The sequence below is a fragment of the Ahaetulla prasina genome, chromosome 11 (assembly GCF_028640845.1).
Source record: "Ahaetulla prasina isolate Xishuangbanna chromosome 11, ASM2864084v1, whole genome shotgun sequence".
Taxonomy (NCBI): Eukaryota; Metazoa; Chordata; class Lepidosauria; order Squamata; family Colubridae; genus Ahaetulla; species Ahaetulla prasina.
In genome coordinates, this window is record NC_080549.1 from 2,327,043 (window position 1) to 2,349,749 (window position 22,707).

General features: G+C 43.9%; 1 long non-coding RNA gene across 1 annotated transcript in view; it reads left to right on the top strand.

Moving 5' to 3' along the window:
- The first annotated feature begins 269 nt into the window (after positions 1-269).
- The window catches only part of LOC131183928 (uncharacterized), an 88,231-nt gene continuing 65,793 nt past the window's right edge, over positions 270-22,707 (top strand). Inside the window, exon 1 of the long non-coding RNA XR_009151875.1 lies at positions 270-401. This is a non-coding gene — a long non-coding RNA (uncharacterized LOC131183928). The remainder of the gene's footprint in view (positions 402-22,707) is intronic.

Sequence of the window (22,707 nt, forward strand, 5' to 3'; positions counted from 1 at the left end):
ATTTTAAAATTGTAGGGCAACTTTTCAACGCTGCAGAAAAAAGCCAACTTGTCAAAAAAAAAAAAGGAAAGAGATAAAAAAAACCACAAAAACACTTGTGGGAGGCAGGGAGCTTCCAGGTTTGAAAGAAACTTTTCCCTTTCCCCTTCTTCTCCTTTCTAATATTGGCTCTTTTATTTCTACGAAAGAGCTGCCGGCGAGCAGGACAAAACTTCCAGGTCTTCTCTGCTGCCCCTCCCCCTCTTTCCGAAGGCCCTTTCTCTCTTCTTGCAAAAACTCCTGTTGCGGCTCCTGGAATCCCTCCGGCTCGTTCACCTTTTGACTGCCACAATTTGCCCCAAAACGTTCGGACCGCGAAAGGAACCATCCCGACAGACTCAGAGCCACGAAAAGCTCCGAAGGTAAATTGAAAATATTATATATATATTTATATATTTTTCTCCGGCTGGAGGGCAACGTCTCTCTGTTTTCTCTCCCTCTCTCGCGTAGCCCATAAGCGGACGCACTTTTGGATGTATTAGAAATACCTATTTGCCTAGACACACAAAAAATCGGATCCTTCCTTCCTTCCCTAGTTAAGTTCCTTTGATTTTTTTAAAAAAAGAAACATTCATTTTCAAGGAGAAATCTCTGTCGGTTTTTCTAAGATTCGGGCGTGCCGTCTCTCTCTCCCTTTTTTAACGTTGGTGGATTAAACCTAGATTATTATTTTTTTTACTCTCCTGTGGGATTGTAAATCATGGAAGTTCTGGACCCCTTAAGATAATTCGATGAAGTTTTCTCCGGATCTAGAACCCTAAATGTCCATTGTGTAAATCCGGGAGTAAATCGAGCCGTGTTCAAATAATCGGTTCGCCGATGCTTTTTCTCTCTCTCCCCCCCCTCCGAGCTCTTTTCTTCGTCTTCGGTTGAAATTCTTTCTCCGGGTCCTCCGTTTCTTGGCGAGGGGTCTGTAAAAGAAGACTAAGTGGGCGTCTTTGGCTTTGGGTCGTATGTGTCTGGGGAAAGTCGCGCAGGGCAAAGGGAACGCGGAGCGTTAGCCGACATCGGCGAGTTTTCCGAGCGACAATTGTCCTTCGGCCGTCTTTAGCAGATAAAAGGTTGGTTGGGGGGCTGGGGAGGGCGGGGGGACGCCGACTCCGGTGTGTGTGTGTTTGTGACGGATGGGGGCCATGTAAGCAGCCGGGGAGAAACGGTTAAAAGGAGATTTCACGGAGCCCTTCTTCGCTTTCCCCGGCTGCGCTTTCTGCTGACCTCGGCCCGGCCGCAGTTGGGGGCATCGATTCAAGGGGGATTTACTCCTCTGAGTAGACGCGCCGCGCACTTCAGTCGGAATCATTAAAAAAAAAAAAAAAGAGAGAGAGAGAGAGAGAGAGAGAAATGCATGTGAATCGCGACCGATCCGCTCTGCCAGTTGTTTGAAAATCGCCGTGTTTTTTTACAAAGGAAATGGAGGGCGAAAATTATCTATCTATCTATCTATCTATCTATCTATCTATCTATCTATCTATCTATCTTTAGATCTTTATCGGTCCATTTATCTATCTGCTATCTTTCTCTTCCTTGCTTCCCTTTCTTCCACCTTCCTTTTTTCCTTCTCATCTTCTTTGCTCCTTCCTTCCTTCCTTCCTTCCTTCCTTCCTTCCTTCCTTCCTTCCTTCCTTCCTTCCTTTCTTAGTTACTTACTTATCTATCTATCTATCTATCTATCTATCTATCTATCTATCTATCTATCTATCTATCTATCTATCTATCTATCTATCTATCTATCTATCTATCTTTGCCCCACCTCCTGCCCCCGCCCCCTTTCAAAGGCCTGGTTTTTGGCTATGTAAATGCGAGGCTACAATTGCACGCGAATCTCGCCCCCTTCCTCTTTTTCCGCCAGGTTTCCACGCAAGAGGTTTTGCTGTTGCGCGTGGAAGCAACAAAACAAAACAAAAACCCGTGTCTTTAAATTCGAGGCGAGTTTGGGAGGAGGAGGAGGAGGAGAGGAGGAGGAGGAGTTTGATTCGCTCGGATACTTTATCAGAAAAACGAAAGGGAATTAAGTGCTCGGTGGGCTCCGGATTGCGTGGGAGGGTTTGCATTCGTCCCTGGGCTGGGGGTTAGCTTGGAAAAAGAGGCTCAGGGAGACCGTAGAAGAAGAAAAAAAGTTACTCTGACTATGGGTGGTTGCAGAGTCAGCCAGATGTTCAGGATGGAATTGGCATGTTTTTATTCTATCCAGTCTTTCCCAAGGAGCTGGGATGGACAGATGTTATTCGATCCTCTTAAAAGCCTCCTGTAAGCTGCAGCAAGTCAAGCTGCCTCTGGCAATTGACTGGCCAGGTTGTCATTGTCAGGATTCCTCTGCCCTCTCAGCCAGATATTCAGACTGGCATTGGCATTTTTATCCACCCATCCAATCTTTTCCAAGGAGCTGGGCTGGGCAGATGTTGTTGCTGGATGGTAGTAAAGCTCTTGTAGCAGGATGTCAAGCTCCCTTTTGCAATTGACTGACGGGGATTTTTGTCAATGCCAATATTATTATTATTATTATTATTGTGGTTGGTTGTTGCACAATCAGACAGATGTTCAGACTGGAGCTGGCATTTTTATCCACCCACCCATCCAGCCCTTCCCAGGGACTTGGGATGGGCAGGTGTTGTTTGAGGGTTGTAAAAGTCTCCTTGCAAAGTACAAGCTGTTCCCAGTAAAGCTGCCACTTGCAATTGACTGACGGGGATTTTGTCAATGCTGATAGTGTTCAAGTGGTGCTCCAGTGATTATGATGATTGTCATCGGAAGGTGGAGGCATTGAGAAATGTCCTGGAAAATGAGGGACACTCGCCTTGCTTGGTTCTCTTTTGCTCTGGACCCCTTCGCCTGGAGGGAGAGTTTGGGGAGACCACCCCCCACCCCCCTCCTTCCCCCAGTTCTGGAGAAAATATGCGTTTGGTTGTTGTCATGGTTGGTCTGTGGAAAGAAAGTGGTTTTTAGTTCCTTCCGTTTTTGGGAGAAAAGGTTTATGCAGTCCAGCAAGTTGAACTTAACCCCAAGGCCCATCTGCCTCTTTGAGGTCAAGGGCCTTGCCCATTGCAGTGGTGGGGAGAGAGAGAAAGAAAGAGAGAGAGAGACACTGAGACTCTTCTCTTTATCCCCACATCCGCTGTTGAGCCCTGGTTTTGTTAAAAGGAATTGAAAAGGTTTTACAGGAACTGGAGCTGTCTATGTTGTGTTTGGTGACATCCTACCACAAGGAAGCAAAAACTCACCCCCCCCCCCCCCAAATTGTGACCTCAGCCTGGTCTCCGATGGGCGGGGCTCCACTTTTCCAGGAGGAGAGTGGCTGATCTCAGTTTGGTTTAGAAATGAGCTTGACAGGGGGTATGAAAGGGAAGATGAGTGACAGATTTGAGAGCCAGGCTGTGTCCACCTTCAGGAGGCCCTCTTCAAATTGGTCTGTTTTTTAAAAAATGGAGAGGGGGGGACGGGACCCCTCCCCACCCTTAGTCCGCACCATGGTGCTAATTTATGCAGAGTTAGACCTTGAGTTGAGTTGTCTCCTCAAGACTCTCCAACTTGATTAGGGCAGAAGCTTTGGTGAAGTCTGAAGGTTCTGGCTTCTACTTCTTTTTTAAAAACACCACCACCACCACCACACATATTTCCTTGGGAAAAGCAAGTCCAGCCAGATTTTGTGGACTGAAGTAAAGCAGATCCAGATGGAAGAAGAATCCTCAACGCTGTTGAGTTGTCCTTTCTTTGGAAAAAGAAAGAATGTTTTTTTAAAAATTTGCATTTATATCCCACCCCTCTCCGAAGACTCAGGGCGGCTTACACTATGTCAAGCAATAGTCTTCATCCATTTGTATATTATATACAAAGTCAACTTATTGCCCTCCCAACAATCTGGGTCCTCATTTTACCTACCTTATAAAGGATGGAAGGCTGAGTCAACCTTGGGCCTGGTGGGACTTGAACCTGCAGTAGTTGCAAGCAGCTGCTGTTAATAACAGACTGCATTAGTCTGTTGAGCCACCAGAGGCCCTTTGCATGTTCTTGTAATTCCCCACCCCCTCACCTCCGGCTTCGCTTTTAGCCCATCCCATGGAACTTTTGAGGGGCAAACTTCAAATCAAGGTGTGGTGGTTGTTGTTTTTTTAAAATAAAATGCTATCAATTCCGGAAGCAAGAAAAATCAAGCTTGGCATTTTCCAATATATAAGACGGGCAATGGAATTCTGCCTTGGTAACTAGCAACTTTAAATTGAATGCTTGATATCCAGGTTGCTCTTGATGTCTATGGAAGTTCTCAGTCCTCCAGGTCCTGGTTGTCCCAAAGGTGCTTTTTCAAGAGACAATTGGACTTTCTGGTTTTTCTCTGAAGACGTTTCGCTTCTCACCCAAGACGCTTCTTCAACTCTGCTCTTCCATGGCCTTTCATAGCTTAAAGCAGCACTAGAACTTACTGCCTCCTGATGATGGGCCCAGCTCAGAGCTGAAGAAACTCCTTGGATGAGAAGCAAAACCAGTCTTCAAAACATCTTCAAAGAAAAACCAGAAAGTCCAGTTGCCCTTTTTAAAAAAAAAAGAAAGAAAAAGCACCTTTGAGACAGGTAGCTCTTGACTTACAACAGTTTGTTTAGTGATTGTACAAAGTTACAAGGGGACGGAACATGTGGCTTATGACTGGTTTTTCCACAGGCTTGAAGGAGCTGGTGGTGAGTTAGAAAACTCTTGGTTGCTGGGGGCTTCATCACTGGAAGTTTTTAAGAAGAGACCGGGGCGGACAGCCACTTATTCTCAAATTGTATAGAGTCTCTTGCTTGAGCCGGGGGTTGGACTAGAAGACCTCCAAGGTCCCTTCCAGCTCTATTCTGATTGATCCTTTGCTCTTTGCGTTTCTGGGGCAGGGAGAACCTGAGTTTGTTTATGCAAGTTTTTTTTCTCTCTCTCTCTCAAATGTCCCATTTCCTGTCTTCTTCCTGAGGGCTCAGTTCCGCCTTTCATTGACTTGCAAATGGAAAGGAAGGCGCTGAAACTTGTCCCTGGAAGACCTTCAGCTTCCCATCTCCATGTAGTCACCAGGCAAGCTTGGGACCAGCTAAAGAACTAATTAACTAACAAAGGAATCATGTACAAATCCCAGTTTTATTTTTCCTTGGGTTTCTTTCTTTTTTGTTTTGTTTTTTGGACTGAGAGAGGGAGGGGTGGGGTGGTGGGGATGGGCTCAGCGGAGGCTGTCTGACAAATAAACCAGGAGGCCTGAATTCACATGTTGCGCAATGCTAAGATTGAATATGCAAGAGCCAGCACCGTTTTTTTTGGTTTTTTTTTTAAGAAATGGGGGATTGGGTGGGGACTTCCGCCTGATGTTTCTCATCCTAGTCTACCACCCTAATGATTGTGCACTGCACTTCAAACTAAGTCTTTCTTTCTTTCCTTCCTTCCTTCCTTCCTTCCTTCCTTCCTTCCTTCCTTCCTTCCTTCCTTCCCTTCTTCTCCTCCTCCTCCTCCTCCTCCTTCTCCTCCTCCTCCTCCTCCTCCTTTCTTCTTCCCTCTCCTCCTCCTCTTTATCTTCTCCTCCTCCTCCTTCTCCTCCTCCTCCTCCTCCTCCTCCTTCTTCTTCCCTCTCCTCCTCTTTATCTCCTCCTCCTCCTCCTCCTCCTCCTCCTCCTCCTCCTCCTCCTCCTCCTCCTCCTCCTCCTCCTCCTCCTCCTCCTCCTCCTCCTCCTCCTCCTCTTCTTTTTCTCCTCCTCGCCCTCCTCCTTCCCTTTCCCCTTCCTCATTTTAACCATCTGGACTTTAAATTCCTGGGTCACCAGCTGAGTAGCTGAAAGGGAGGAAAAGGGCTGGCTTTGCATTTTTCACAGCAACACAACAAACAGACATGAGCAGCTCAAGCTATTCACAGCATGGCAAGAAACATTATCCTCTGCTAATCTCTCCCCGCCCCCAAGTGCCTGCTGAAGGCAGTGCTACTCCCTCCCTCTCTCTCTCTTCTTCTTCTTCTTCTTCTTCTTCTTCTTCTTCTTCTTCTTCTTCTTCTTCTTCTTCTTCTTCTTCTTCTTCTTCTTCTTCTTCTTCTTCTTCTTCTTTCCTGCTCTCTCTGTCTCTCCTCCTCCTCCTCTCTTCTTCTTCTTCTTCTTCTTCTTCTTCTTCTTCTTCTTCTTCTTCTTCTTCTTCTTCTTCTTCTTCTTCTTCTTCTTCTTCTTCTTCTTCTTCTTCTTCTTCTTCTTTCCTGCTCTCTCTGTCTCTCCTCCTCCTCCTCTCTTCTTCTTCTTCTTCTTCTTCTTCTTCTTCTTCTTCTTCTTCTTCTTCTTCTTCTTCTTCTTCTTCTTCTTCTTTCCTGCTCTCTCTGTCTCTCCCTCCCTCCCTCCCTCTCTTCTTCTTCTTCTTCTTCTTCTTCTTCTTCTTCTTCTTCTTCTTCTTCTTCTTCTTCTTCTTCTTCTTCTTCTTCTTCTTCTTCTTCTTTCCTGCTCTCTGTCTCTCCTCCTCCTCCTCCCTCTCTTCTTCTTCTTCTTCTTCTTCTTCTTCTTCTTCTTCTTCTTCTTCTTCTTCTTCTTCTTCTTCTTCTTCTTCTTCTTCTTCCTTCTTCTTCTCCTCCTCCTTCTCCTCCTCTTCTTCTTCTTCTTCTTCTTCTTCTTCTTCTTCTTCTTCTTCTTCTTCTTCTTCTTCTTCTTCTTCTTCTTCTTCTTCTTCTTCTTCTTCTTCTTCTTTCCTGCTCTCTCTGTCTCTCCCTCCCTCCTCCCTCCCTCTCTCTCTGAGAGAGACAAAGAGAGTAAGGGGGAGACAGAAAGAGAGGGAGGGAGAGAGAAAATCTGGGGATCTTTTTCTGGTCCCATTCATTCATTCATTTCATTTGTAGTTTTGCCCTTCCCCCAATCTGAAAACCTCTTGCAAGTAGTCCTCGACTTACAACAGTTCATTTAGTGACCATTCAAAATTACGATGGCCCCCCCAAAAGCGACCATTTTTCACACTTATGACCATTGCTGCGTCCCCACGGTTGCCGTGATTTACATTCGGATGCTTGACAACTGACTCGCACTTACGACGGTCGCAGTGTCCCGGAATCGCATGCTCTCCTTTGGCGACGAGCAAAGGCAAGGGGGAAGCTGGATTCATTTAACGACCAGGTGACTAATTGTTCAGCCACAGGGATTCACTTAACAAGCCTGGTAAGAAAAGTCGCCTGATGGGGCCAACTCGGCTGCACAAATGTCTCCCTTAGGGACAGACATTTTGGGCTCAATTGTGGTCGTATGTCGAGGACTACCTGTATTTCTAGATAGGCCAAGCCACCTCTTTCCTGCACACCCCAGCAGACGAACCTGGTTGGTCCCAAAGAGGGAATTTAATCCAACTCCCATCCTCTGCATCCCCCCAAATCTGCATTTGTCCACACTCTTTAAGTTCCTGCTGCTCCCTGTCTTATCTGCAGAGTAAAGGATCCCTTCTTCCCTTTGGATTTGCAGCCAAGTTTCCAAACCGGCAAGTTTGGAATAGAATAGAATAACAGAGTTAGAAGGGACCTTGGAGGTCTTCTAGTCCAACCCCCTGCTTGGGCAGGAAACCCTACACCACTTCAGACAAATGGTTATCCAACATTTTCTTAAAAACTTACAGTGTTGGAGCATTCACAGTTTCTGGAGGCAAGTTGTTCCACTAATTAATTATTCTAATTGTCAGGAAATTTCTCCTTAGTTCTAAGTTGCTTCTTTCCTTCATCAGTTTCCACCCATTGCTTCTTGTTCTACCCTCAGATGCTTTGGAGAATAGCTTGACTCTCTCTTCTTTGTGGCAACCCCTGAGATATTGGAACACTGCCGTCATGTCACCTCTAGTCCTCCTTTTCATCAAATTAGACATACCAGGTTCCTGCAACTGTTCTTCCTATGTTTTACACTCCAGTCCCCTAATCATCTCTGTTGCTCTTCTCTGCACTCTTTCTAGAGTCTCCCTTGGTCCTTCTTTTCATTAAACTAGACATACCTAGTTCCTGCAACTGTTCCTCTTATGTTTTAGCCTCCAGTCCCCTAATCATCTTTGTTGCTCTTCTCTGCACTCTCTCTAGAGTCTCAACATCTTTTTTACATCGTGGGGACCAAAACTGGATGCCGGATTCCAAGGGTGGCATTATAAAGTGGGATTAACCCTTCACATGATCTTGATTCTACCTCTCTGTTCATGCTGCCTAGAACTCTGTTGGCTTTTTTGCAGAATCCCTTGGCAAAAAAAACACACAAAACCAAACAAAAACCTGATTTCCCTCGGGAGGGAGAAAATGTGAAGGGTTCCGTCCTTTTTCAATCGTTTTTTTCCCTTTTTAAAAAAATGCTCACTGTTTGCTTGTTTGAAGCTGGTCTCCAAGCCAGGATCTCAATGGAGAGAGAGAGAGAAAGAGAGGGAGAGACGTTGCCAGGTTTTGAAAAATCCAACGGGGCCGGGAGGGCCGGGGAGGGAAAGAGGGTGGGGGGATATCCCGTGGTGTGCAATGCAGCCCAAAGGGAATCCTGGCTTGTGCGTGGCCTCCAGAGCAGCTGCGTTTTCCAGCCTTGGCTCCCGGCCAGGAGGAAAGCTGCAGGAAAGAGCCTGATCAGAGACTGTGAGAAGAAGACAAGCGAACTGCGACTTCTGGATGTGTTTTGCAGAGCCCAGGATGGGATGGAAGAGAGAGAGGAGGGCTGAGGGGGTGGGGGGGTGGGGGGGAATGGCCCCAGGAACTGAGGCTCAGCTGAGCCTCTGGAAGCAAAGAAAGTTGTTTTGGAAAGGACTACAATCAGCCGAGATGGAGTTGTTCAACAGATTGAAGGCCAACTTTCTTGTTGGATGCCTGCTGAATGCCAATGCACGGGTACGAGATGCCTGGCAGGCAGGAAGGGTGCCCGTTTTTCCGGTGGAAAACTCAAATGGATGGAAACTAAATCGAGGAGGGAAGCAACCTAGAACTGAGGAGACATTTCCTGGCAGGGAGAACAGTTAAACAGTGGAACAGCTTGCCACCAGAAGTTGTGGGTGCTCCAACACTGGAAGTCTTTAAGAAGAGATTGGACAACCATTTGTCCGGAACGGTATAAGATTTTCTGCTTGTGCATTTACAACATTTCTAATATTGTAAACCTTAACTTTCTCTGTTGTCCCTTCTACCAGTATACTGGCATTCAATTCCTTGACTCTTCAGTCCAACAGGCAGGATTTGAGTGGTCTGGTTCTGCAAAATGCTAAGCCCTCGCGAGGTTTTGCTGTTTTTTGGCTCGGTGTGTTGTTTTAGGGACAGTAAACTGTATGAAAGCATGGCTTGTTGTTAGTTTGCTGATTGCCATTGTGGTTTGTTGTGTGGGAGCACAGATTGATGCTTTCTTTAGCTTTCCTGGCCTGTTCCTGTATCTGTTTTGTGCCCTGACCGATTCAACCGAGGCACAATTAAAATAAAAGAAACGAGGTCTCCCCACTCCCCATCATAATTTCATCAGCAAGTTTGATTTTCACAGCAAATAGACTTTAAATCGGGGCTGAAACCGAGCAGGTTCTGGAGAACCGGTTGCAGAAATTCTGAGTAGTTCGGAGAACTGGCAAATGCCACCTCTGGCTGGCCCCAGAGTGGGGTGGGAATGGAGATTTTGCAGTATCCTTCCCCTGGAGTGGGGTGCGAATGGAGATTTTACAGTATCCTTTCCCTTGAGTGGGTGGGAATGGAGATTTTGTAGTATTCTTCCCCCAGGAGTGGGGAGGAAATGGAGATTTTGCAGTATCCTTCCCCTGGAGTGGGGTGGGAATGGAGATTTTGCAGTATCCTTCCCCTGGAGTGGGGTGCGAATGGAGATTTTACAGTATCCTTTCCCTTGAGTGGGTGGGAATGGAGATTTTGTAGTATTCTTCCCCCAGGAGTGGGGAGGAAATGGAGATTTTGCAGTATCCTTCCCCTGGAGTGGGATGGGAATGGAGATTTTGCAGTATCCTTCCTCTGCCATGCCCACCAAGCCACCCCATGCCTATTAAGCCACACCTACAGAACCGGTGGTAAAAAAAAAATGGATTTCACCACTGCTTGAAATAGACCTGTATTTGGCTGCAATAGAGGAATTCACCTCCTGTGACTTTTTCACAAACCGTGGGTTAATGGGATGGTTAAACTTGACTAGTGTCTTTCAGTAGGTCATATTTTAAAGCCAGAGCACCAAAAACCCGAAGACCAGCTGGCCAGCTTGCGCATCTGGTCTTTGGGTTCGTGGCTTGTGCATGCGCACCAGCCAGCTGGTTTTTACGTGGGCGGAGCACCAGAAACCTGAGGCATGCCTGTTTTTTCAGGGCTGTTTTTCAGGCTGTTCTGAGGCTTGGGTTTTTGGGGCCAAAAGCAGCCTGGAAACGGCTAGAAAATGGCCCAGAAAAAGGCCCCCAAATGGTCTGTTTTTTGGACGTTTTTCAAACCATTTTCCGGCACTCCAGCACTCACGAAGATCAGCTGAGCAGCTGGCGACGGCGCATGTGCCCACAGAGAGGGCTCTGCGTGCCACCTGTGGCATGTTTGCCATAGATTCACCATCACAGGTATAGGGTTTCCTGCTTGAGCAGGGGGTTGGACTAGAAGACCTCCAAGATCCCTTCCAACTCTGTTATTCTATTCTATTCTATTCTATTCTATTCTATTCTATTCTATTCCATTCTATTCCATTCCATTCCATTTCCTCTTCCTCTTCTCTTCTCTTCTCTTCTCTTCTCTTCTCTTCTCTTCTCTTCTCTTCTCTTCTCTTCTCTTCTCTTCCATTCCATTCCATTCCATTCCATTCCATTCCATTCCATTCCATTCCATTCTATCCTATTCTATTCTATTCTATTTCCTCTTCTCTTCTCTTCTCTTCTCTTCTCTTCTCTTCTCTTCTCTTCTCTTCTCTTCTCTTCTCTTCTCTTCTCTTCTCTTCCCTTCCCTTCCCATTCCCATTCTTTTCTCTTTCTCTTTCTCTTTCTCTTTCTATTCTGTTCTATTCTGAGTTTCATTATTATTATTATTATTATTATTATTATTATTATTATTATTATTATTATTATTATTATTATTATTATTATTATTATTATTATTATTATTATTATTATTTAGATTTTTATACCGCCCTTCTCCTGAAGGACTCAGGGCGGTTCACAGCCATAGTAAAAATAGACAATATACAAATAAAACAAAGATTAAAAAACTTATTATATATCGGCTAAAATTTAAAACAATATGCCATTAAAATTAAACTCTCTAAAACTTATAAAATTATAAAATTTAAAAATTACGAAGCCAGTCCCGCGCGAGTAAACAAATAGGTCTTCAGCTCACGACGGAAGGTCTTTGTTAGTGACTTGTGTTTGGGTGCTGCCCATAGAACTAAAGGAAGGAAATGTTTTTTTCACCATCTGTAATAGTATTTTTGATCTTCGTGTGATGTGGCAGGGCTGACCTGAATTATTAATAAAGGACAATCGTCTAGAAAATAACATTCCTGCTGTGTTTGGAATCACGGATTTCAATTTATTTATTTTTATTTTTATTTTTTTACAATAGATCGTAAGGTGAACCACTTCCAGTACATCCTTGTGGGAGGGCCGCTTTTTTCCTGATGGAAATATGACTTTTGACTGTGGTTTGATTCAGGAGTCTGATCTGTGTGTTTGTGTGTGTGTATACGCAGGCTCCATAACATTTGAGGATTCCTGTGGCCTTGAAATAATTTGAGATGCCCTAAATAGCAACTTCAAAGTTAGCTCGGCATTTTGATATTGTTGGAGTAATGTGAACTGTGGGTATCCTAAGAGATAAAGGGGGCAAAATATGGGAGAGAGATATAGATTTTTAGCACGATCTGAAAGAATCAAGTGAGTTCTTAGACTTTGGAGGAAATTATCCAAGGTATTATTATTTTTTTTGACAGTCTTGTTTTCTGTTTTTTCCCCTTGATACATTAGGCATTATTTTCTTTCTGGTATGAAGTTATAAGTCTAATAATCATTTTAAGGAAGAAGTTTAGAAGAAAGCTAATAAATGAATTAATTTCTCTGCAATCTCCCTCCTGGTTTAAAGCAACGGTGACCCTGAAGTAGAGAAACACAGAAAAAACAATTAAGGATGAATCGTTGCAAAATTATTATTTATTTTAACCGCCAAGCAGCTTTTCTTGGTAAAATGCATTGTGCTTAATCTCTGTCCCCAGAAGAAGGACAAAATTTGGGGTGGCACCAAATTATTATTAAACTTGGCTGTTCTTTCCCATAAAAACACAGCCAGGCATGCACTACACATAAACTCTGGCATTGGGCTAAACAAATTGTGCTGCGCTCCGAGGAAGTGACATAATGAAAAAGCGCTGGGGAAAATATGACCTTTCATAAGCGCCACTATTACCGCTTCGGAATGAGCAAACAGCCAATTTTATGAAGAGGGTTATTAATATTTAAACAGGCAAACATGAAACTGTCACTAAATGCCCGCTTTTCATTATCTTCCGTGGAACGTTTTCATTTCCCAGGAATTTTAAATCGCTATTGGTAGAAGCTTATTTATTTAGTCGGTTTTCTAAATGGAAGGAATGCAGAAAATCATGCATGGGGTGTGTGTGTGTGTGGCGGGGGAAGGTGGGTGGAAATTGGCTTTCCACTGGATTTCTGTCCTTGCAAGGTCAATGGTTTGGCAGCCTCTTTCGTTAAACGAAAAGGGTGAGCAGAAAAACAGAATGACACAGCATAATGGCAGAGTTGGAAGGGACCTTGGAGGTCTTCTAGTCCAACCTCCTTTTTGCAATGCAGCAAAAAGCAGCTAGGGAAAATTAAAATCTATCTATCTATCTATCTATCTATCTATCTATCTATCTATCTATTCCATTTAACTACCTGTCCTAGCTTGCTTGCTTGTATGCTTCCTTCCTTCCTTCCTTCCTTCCTTCCTTCCTTCCTTCCTTCCTTCCTTCCTTCCTATCTATCTAGTCCATTTAACTACCTGTCCTAGGTTGCTTCCTTCCTTCCTTCCTTCCTTCCTTCCTTCCTTCCTTCCTTCCTTCCTTCCTATCTATCTAGTCCATTTAACTACCTGTCCTAGGTTGCTTCCTTCCTTCCTTCCTTCCTTCCTTCCTTCCTTCCTTCCTTCCTTCCTTCCTTCCTATCTATCTATCTATCTATCTATCTATCTATCTATCTATCTATCTATCTATCTATCTATCTATCTAGTCCATTTATCTATCTGTCCTAGCTTGCTTGCATCCTTCCTTCCTTCCTTCCTTCCTTCCTTCCTTCCTTCCTTCCTTCCTTCCTTCCTTCCTATCTAGTCCATTTATCTAGCTGTCCTAGCTTGCTTGCATCCTTCCTTCCTTCCTTCCTTCCTTCCTTCCTTCCTTCCTTCCTTCCTTCCTTCCTTCCTTCCTTCCTATCTATCTATCTATCTATCTATCTATCTATCTATCTATCTATCTATCTATCATCTAATCATCTATCTAATCATCTATCATCTATCCATCATCTATCTATTATCTATCTTAACAGAATAACAGAGTTGGAAGGGACCTTGGGGGTCTTCTAGTCCAATCCTCTGCTCAAGCAGGAAACCTTATATCGTTTCAGACAAATAGGTGTCGAATCTCTTCTTAAAAACTTCCAGTGTTGGAGCGTTCACAATTTCTGGAGGCAAGTTGTTCCACTGATTAATTGCTCTCACTGCCAGGAAATTTCTCCTTAGTTCTAGGTTGCTTCTCTCCTCGATTAGTTTCCATCCCTTGCTTCTGGTTCTGCCTTCAGTTGCTTTGGAGAATAGGAGAATGGGAGGAACAGATGTTGATATCTGACAGGTTATTCTTCTAAAAATTATTGTCCAACTCGGCAAAATTCAGAGAGGCAGTAAGAAAAAAATAATAATATAAGGAAATTACAAGACTCAAAGGAGCCAAACCAGACCAGCTTTGGGTTTACTCCTGGCCTTAACTCATGATAGGTTTGACCACGTTCTATTGAACAAACCACAATTGACTGGAGTTGCACCCTCTACTAAGACCTAAACTATAATTTAGCAATGACAGTGCTCGGGTTTGCTAATCAGTCAGACCCCAGGGACTTGGCACAGGTGTAAACACACTCTGCATGCGTGTCAGGTGGTCATGGATGTCCCGCTGCACAGATCTGGTCTGGGTTGCTACTTGAGAGTAGCAAGGGGGTGAAAACCAGGAGTTGGAGCATTTTTTTCAGGAGCCGTTATCTTGAATTCTTCTTGCTTCAGGCTTTGGGGAGTGAGGGTGTAGCTCTGTTCTGTCTTCCAAGTGTTGGTGGACGTCAATCTCTTGATGATTAAACCATTTGAAGTGGTTGGTTTGGCACTGCTGCTATCTGGTCTAATAGTACTGTCAGGGGAAGAACGGAAGCGTCTTTCTATGCAAGTGCTGGTTCATCTTGGGTCACCGATATAGTAAGTACAAGATCGGCTTGTGATATTAGCTATTCTAATTGGATCATTGTGTGGAACGTCATGTCATCCCTGGTTGACAGTCCAAGTTGTCACGTCTGACGCTTGCCAGCGAAGTCTTGCCAACTGTTGACCTATATCAAAAGGGAAACTTTACTTCATTTCTTAGACATTGTCAGGACCTTGGAGAGCACTTAAGGGTGATGCGTTAACATTGTTTTGCATGGAACATGATCAATGTTGAGTTTGAACACTGTGCATACCCGTGATCTACTAATCCTGCTTTACTCTAGACATACAATTTTCAAAGTTCATATAACACATCGAACCATCAGTCAAACCCGTAGGTTGGCTCCTATGTCCAGGTAGTCCTTGACTTACAACTACAAGATAGCTGTTAACTGAGTCAGGGTTTTTTTAGCCAAGGTCGTTAAGTTAATCACTGCAGTGGTTAATATGTGAATCACATGGCTGTTAAAGCAAATTCGGCTTCCCTCATCGACTTGGCTTTTTTGAAACCAGCTTGGGAAGGTTGCACATTTTCAAAGATTTTGGAACAAGTAATTTAACAACCGGTTCTCTACCCTAATGATTTCTTTCAATGACCAGTTTGCCAAACTGCTCAGAAAGTTAACAACCGGTTCTCCCGAAGTGGTGCGAACCGGCTGAATCCCACCACTGGAAAGACGTCTACACCAAAGAAGAAAAGCCAGGATGAAGGAGGGCCATGAGATCTGACTTCTCTTCCCTAGAGGTGAAGTTTGGTTTGATTTGATTCAATAGTAGGACAAAGCATCCCAAGAGGTCCGAATTGCCCAAAGAACATGAAACAAAAATAGGGTCTACTTCTGGAGGACCTTCTCCGGTGACCCCGTCTCCTTCTCGGTCATCTTGTGTGTCTAGTGCTCAGGCTTCGAAAAATCAAGAGAGCTCAGCAGGAACATGGGATGGGTAATGTGGAGCCGAGAGAAACCATATTGGAGCGTATCATTTCTCTCTCCAAATTTCTCTCCCACCCCACACTACCAAGAGACGATTAATTTGGTGGCTCCAACTTTGCTTCTTCTTCTTCCTTTTTTTTTTTTTTTTTTTTTGAGCAAAGATTTGTGGTGCCAGGAAGATTTTCCCGTCAACCGAGGGCTGCATGTTGCATCTGTCCCCAAGTTCAAAGCAACGTTTACCTCCTGCCCAGCTCCCTCTTGGCTTGCAAAACGTTTCCTGGCCTTTGACCCCTTTGTTGACTTAACTTCCCTTTTGAGGTCAACATCAAAATAGAGATGTGTGTTTCTCAAGGCTGACCATGGCTGTGACTCCGGGAGATTTTAAACCCACCCCTCCACCCCCCCACCCCCATTTGTCTCCCCCATCTGTCAAAGAGTATTTGAAACTCTATTGCAACTTCTATTCTTTTGGACAAGTGTGAAAAGGAGGGGAGGAGGGTTCCCCCACCCCTCCTTCTGTTTTCAGGGAATGATTTGATCTTTTTAAAAGTGGTGGTGTTGTTTTTTTTTGCTCGAGAGTCTCTCCCATTAAAGAGATGGTGACTGCGGCATGAATAGATCAAACGCCACCCCCACCCCCAGATGAGATTGAAGCTTTAATTTGACAAGATGGGAGATTCTTATTTGGGACAAGAGGGAGAAAAGGAGGAGGCCAAACAGGGCAGTGCGGATTTTTATTTCACGCTCCTCCTCGTGAACCAATCCATGAAATTAAGAAGAATGGTCTTCTTCATCAAGGGAGCTCACCTTGTTCTTAGGGTGTGTGTGTATTGTGCAGGGGGAGGAACTGTTTGGGCAGCAAATCTGCCGTGAGAAATTTTTCTTCCCATGTTTATGGTTTGGTCAAGCCAGTGAGGTGCCAAATGAAATCTTGATATTTATATGTATTATATGCGCCCCTCTCTTGTCCTCTAAAAGTTGACGGCGGAATACACCATTCCTCTTCCATACGATTGTCCCAAGTAGGAATGACTGAGAGAGACAGTGGCTGGGCCAAAGTCTATCACTGAATTTCATTATTGAGGGCAATCTGGCCATATAAATTTCATAGATAGATAAATAGATAGATATTGAGAGAGGAGATAGATGAGAGAGATAGGAGATGGATGGATGGATGGATGGATGGATGGATGGATGGATGGATAGACAGACAGACAGACAGATGGATAGATACATAGATAGATACATAGATAGATAGATAGATATTGAGAGAGGAGATAGATGAGAGAGATAGGAGATAGATGGATGGATGGACGGACGGACGGACAGACAGACAGACAGACAGACAGATAGATAGATAGATAGATATTGAGAGAGGAGATAAGATGAGAGAGATAGGAGATAGATGGATAGACAGACAGACAGACAGACAGATAGATAGATATTAAGAGATGAGAGAGATGAGAGAGAGATAGGAGATGGATGTATGGATAGATGGATGGATGGATGGATAGATACAGACAGACAGACAGACAGACAAGCAATGAATGGAAACTAATCAAGGAGAGAAGCAACCTAGAACTAAGGAGAAGTTTCCTGACAGTTAGAACTGTGGAACAAGTTGCCTCCAAAAGTTGTGGGAATTTCAATACTGGAAGGTTTTAAGAAGAGATTGGACAATAATTTTCTGAAATGGGATAGGGTTTCTTGCCAGAGCAGGGGGTTGGACTAGAAGACCTCCAGGGTCCCTTCCAACTCTGTTATTCTGTTAAGGTAGAGAGATGATAGATAGATAGATAGATAAATAGACAGACACACAGACAGAACGATAGATTTATTTCAATTTTCCCTAACTGCTTTTTTCTACATCACTTGTATTCCCACAAGTTCTAGCAGATGGATGATTGCAACATACTAGAAGAGCTTTTGCATAACTTCTGGTCGGTTTGAATATTAATCTATCTGGATGAGGTGGGTGAGAGACCTGACTAGATTTGCAGGCCACCCCAAAGTTGGTGACAACCTAGAAGACACCTCTAAGGTTCCAAACTACTTGGGCCAGACAAGTGGGCTAGGAATAATAGAGTGCAATTTAAGAGCAACCAACCGCCATAAAATTCCAAGGTTTAAGGTGAGGAGCTCGATAACCATTGAACCAAATGGCCTCGTTGACCTCTTTTGTGAAGTCTGCATGCTTTGTAAACAACTTAATATACCCTCCTAAAGTGCAGCCAGCTTGGCCAAGACAGAGTGGCACCAATCCCCTGCCTCCGATTTTTACTCAACGATTGCTCATCCTAATATCTGCTTTCCGATTAGTCTGCCTTTTTCTTTTAAAAAAATTATAAAATCTAGCAGTGGGACCTTTTCTTGGATTTTCCTCTTGGGTGAAATCTCCTATCTGCTCGGAAATGCCCAGCCTTTGAGATCTCTAGATACTGTACCTAGTAGCAAACGAGAGTCTCCAAAGTCGTAAGAAATGTTTTAATTTCTGCTGGAATGTATGGAATTCATAACATCGCCTTTGAGCTCTGGGCGATTCCACCCTGTTCTCCAACGTAGCTCTTTCTGACATCCAGCTTTAATTGCGCAAAGCATCCCCGTTTATCTAGAAAACACAATATGACATACCAGTTGTGTCCTTCTTAGGTTCCTAATTCACTCTTTGCAGATACAAGTTGAAAGTTGTACAACTTTGTGTTTCAAGGGCAGCCACAGATTTCCCTCAACCGGTGTCAGGTGTTACCTGTGAGAAGGTAAAAAAAAATTGTCAAGAGTGAGGGCTGTGAGTATAAGATTGAAGCCTCCTTCCTTTTTATCAGTGGTGAAATCCAATTTTTTTTTTACTACTGGTTCTGTGGGTGTGGCTTGGTGGGCATGGCAGGGGAAGGATACTGCTAAATCTCCATTCCCCCCCCCCCCACTCCAGGGGAAGGATACTCAAAATCCCCATTCCTTCCCCACTCCTAGCGGAAGGCTATTGCAAAATCTCCATTCCCACCCCACTCTGGGGCCAACCAGAGGTGGTATTTGCCGGTTTTCCGAACTGCTCAAAATTTCCGCTACCGGTTCTCCAGAACCTGCTGGATTTCACCCCTGCTTTTTACATGTATCACAACACACAATGGGACAAAACCAGGGTTTTGATGATGTGATCATGTCTGCCATCTTGTTTTTTTAAAAAAAACTCATCCTACGATAGACCTGGTAGCGTCTTTCAGAGATCATGGCTTGAACTTCAACCTTTGGCATTGAAGTCCAAGCTATTGGAAGAGTATCCCGTTGACTATAACTATAATTTAATGAGTAAATCACGACCGATTGTTTTGTTCAAGGTGTTATATTGCCAGTCATGGTTTACTGCCAGTGGCTGGGTTTACACTTTTTTTGCCTCTACAATCATTCAGTTTTGGACTCAAAACTTCCGTTTTTGCTCAAACCCAACTTGAGGGTGAGTTGACGTAGTATGCTAAGCTTCATGGTTTCCAGCATAAACCACAGTTGATTGGCTTTGCTGAACCATGTGCCGAACCCCAAACCATGGTTTATAAGCCATCATCTCCCACTTAACAGAGAAACTTAAGGAATGATGTAGCATCAGATGTCAGATGTGGCCCAAAGGAAGTGTTTCAACACTCTGCGTCAGGAGAGACGGCCTGTCGTAACTCGTGTTTTTGCAAACGCAAGTCAAGATCGTTGTCGAAAGTGGTCGGAGGGTGAATCGTGGTTACATTTGGGCTGAAAACAATCTCTCCATCTGGTTTGTTCCCTGGGCCGATGGGGTGGGGTGGGGAGGTAGGGATTCAGGGCCTCCAAATTCCCAAGAGAAATAAACAATTTATGACCCTTTCTCCTTTCCCCTTATTTGACAATACGTCTCCTGTTGTCCAGGAGGAAATGAATGGGAAGGAAGTGTCATTCTTACACATTTGGAACATTAAATTATGGGACGAAATCGCACCACCACAGATCACTTCCGAGGGTGTTTTTTCTTCTGAGGTTGTCGGGAGGTTAAATTTTGGGGAGCAGAATGGAGAAATCTGATTCTTTTTGATAAAGTTTTGGAAACCCTTATCGTCAATTTTGAATTTGGCACCACCAAAGGGTTTGGGTTTTTTGGGAATATCTTTCAGGACATACTCAGATCCTTGTGTTTGCACAAAATGACTCTTTATTGTCCATTTCATATTCCCTCCCTTCTCCCACCCACCCCTCCAAAAAAAAAAAAATACTGGGAAGGGAGAGGAAGAAATTTTAGCTGTGGACAGTTTTCATCTTTTGCATAAAATCCTGCACACATCCCGCCTGTGTTTTGAAAGGCTGTAACTGGAAACATGTGGCTACGTTCCAGTTCTTAAACGAAAGCTGTTGGCATCTGCTCTTCATTACGACGTACATAAAATCGGCGTACGAGGCAGCAAAGGTTGGTGATAAAACCAAGTGGCACAGAGATTCAAATTCATTTTGAAGTCTGTTTTCACTTTCGGCTGTTCTTCAGAAGGCTTCTTGATGTAGATTAAACATCATACCAGCCTGTTTTGGTGCTTCCATACCACTTCGATGGACTCGGAACAAAGAAAACCAAAGGATGAAATATGTGAAAAATGCTAAAGAATCTGCAGCAAATAATATCGAAATATTAGCCCAGTCTTTTGTGAGAAACACCTGGCTAATGAAGCGAGTTCTTCTCACGTCATGAACGGAATATTGAATTAGGGTTTACTTTGGCTGAACAAACTACGTCCTGCCCAAATCATCAGTTGAGTTGGTTGACTCACTGCATTTTGAAAGAAGCTAGAAGCAACAGATGGAAACTAATCAAGGAGAGAAGCAACTTAGAACTAAGAAGAAAGTTCTAGATAGAACAATTAATCCGTGGAACAACTTGCCTCCAGAAGTTGTGAATGCTCCAACACTGGAAGCAGATGTTGGACAATCATTTGCCTGAAATAATATAGGGTTTCCTGCTTGAGGAGGGGGTTGGACTAGAAGACCTCCAAGGTACCTTCCAACTCTGTTCTTCTTCTCTTCTCTTCTCTTCTCTTCTCTTCTCTTCTCTTCTCTTCTCTTCTCTTCTCTTCTCTTCTCTTCTCTTCTCTTCTCTTCCCTCCCCTCCCCTCCCCTCCCCTCCCCTTGTTCTTGTACACTTTGTGGGTATGATATATGTGGGTATATGCATAATTTTTATATTTATTTATTTATTTTGTCATGTTTATGCAGGGTATATTGGAGGTGGAGACCCTTTGAGACTGTATGCAACAAAATTTCATTTTAATGTATGCCAATTAGTGTACATTCAGACAATGAAGTTCTTCTATTCCTATTTCTATTCCCAATCCATTATTCTATTCTTCTCTTCTCTTCTCTTCTCTTCTCTTCTCTTCTCTTCTCTTCTCTTCTCTTCTCTTCTCTTCTCTTCTCTTCCCTTCCCTTCCCTTCCCTTCCCTTCCCTTTTTCTCCCCTCCTCTCCTCCTCTCCTCTCCTCCCCTCCTCTCTGAGATAGTTCACAATTTCTATTATTAAGCAATGCACATAAAGTGAGTTGCACCTGATTTTATGACTTTCCCATAATCCTCTCCAAACAGTTTACATAGGAAGTGATCCTCCAATTAACCAGGTTGGCTTTGAGTCTGAGAATCCTACGCAACACTTGTTCCTCTCCCTCTCAGGTGAGGGGGACAGGCAAAAACTATCAATGGCAAATCCCCACGACAAAACGTGTTATTGTTCAACACCTCTTCACACCTGGAAGACCTACCCAGGAATGTAGGAACTGAAGAACTATGCCTGCTCATTTATTTTATCCTGGTTCAGTTGCAAAAAATTGCATTGTGAATTTGGCCTATTATGCAGGTTGTTGTTTTTCCCCCCCTAGGAATAATCATTGAGGCAGAAGAATGTTCAAGCCGCTGTCCAAAAGCCATTTCTTTGCAATATGGCAATTTGCAAACTCAATTGCTGCACAACCTCACGGAAATAAATCTGCCACTCCATGGGTGGGGAATTGACTGCTTCGTTCTTGCAACAACGCGAATCTTAAAAATCAGGAATGCACAGGAAGATTCACCTCGCTGAATAATGTTGCTGTTGTGGTCCGCCAGTAGCCTGTGGAGCTGGCAGTGGAGTCAGACAGTGAGGAGGCTGGGGAGGAGAGGACCATGGGCCTGTCCTGGAGTAAGCGGAAGGCCTGGATGAGGGCTCTACATCAGAGGCAGAGATGGGGCCAGGGCCATCCGTGAGCAATGCACGGATTCTGGAGCCTCGGATGGGCGGACAGTAGTGAGGCAGAGGAACAGGAGGAGCCTATTCGTAGTGTGCGCATGCAAAGAGCTGTCAGAAGGCAAGAGCAGCTAAAGGAAAAAGGACGACTCGGGAATAAGGCCAGAAGATTATTGGCCACTTCCATAAAGGCTTAAAAGAGCAGCAATGAGCCAATGGGTTCTTTATAGGAAAGCAACATTGATTTCCATGCTTCTTGTCAGCGTCTCTTGAACTTTGTGGGGTTTTTGCCAAGAAAAGCCTTTGGCAGGTTGCCAAAGATACCAAAGGTTGCCGATAAGGCCGAAGGACTGTTTATGAAGAATTTTGTTTTGGACCAAGCTGAGAATGAATTAATTCTCAGCTGTTTTAATAAAATAAATTTGTTGAGGACTGAACTGTGTTTAGTACTCACTACTTGGGCCTTTGTTACAACAGTTGCTCAACATATAGATCCACAGGTTGACAAATATCCAGCTTCTTGTTTTAACTCTAATTCTGTGACGGGCATTTTTTCTTCAGACATGGTGATGCGTGTTGTAAGAAAGGGACGTCAACATTTGCCTTGACACGTCCTGAAGTGGTTTTTTTTTTAGAGTGTTTGTTTTTTCTTCTTGCTGTTTGCTGAATTGCCACCAAACCGGTAGGATAAAACAAAACAAAAAGTAAATTTGCAAAGAAAAATATTGTGATTTGGACACGTCTCTGAGTAACGTAGCAGCTTTGATGGGTGATGGATTCCAACTTTCAGCGTGCAAAATACATGCACGCACGGTTATGAAGCCATGGCCCTTTCCCAGCGGCAAAGCCAAGGAGAGCCTTGTTCTTCTAAAGGATGAAAAGGGCTCCTTAATTAAAGGAATAATCTGAACATCATTGTTTATAAACATGTAAACACGTTGATTGCAGCCGTGAGCCTGAATTGCTCTTAATAAGCACTTGAGGGTGTGCGAATTAGCTACGGTTCACGGACTGTCCGTGAGTTACTAGTCATTTATAATGAAAATGTGAATTTCCTAGGTGGCATTCAGACATGCTAAGGGATGCTAGAAGAGCAGGAAGGAGGCAAGGCCTTTTGAAGACCCCCGAGAGCCAAAGAAA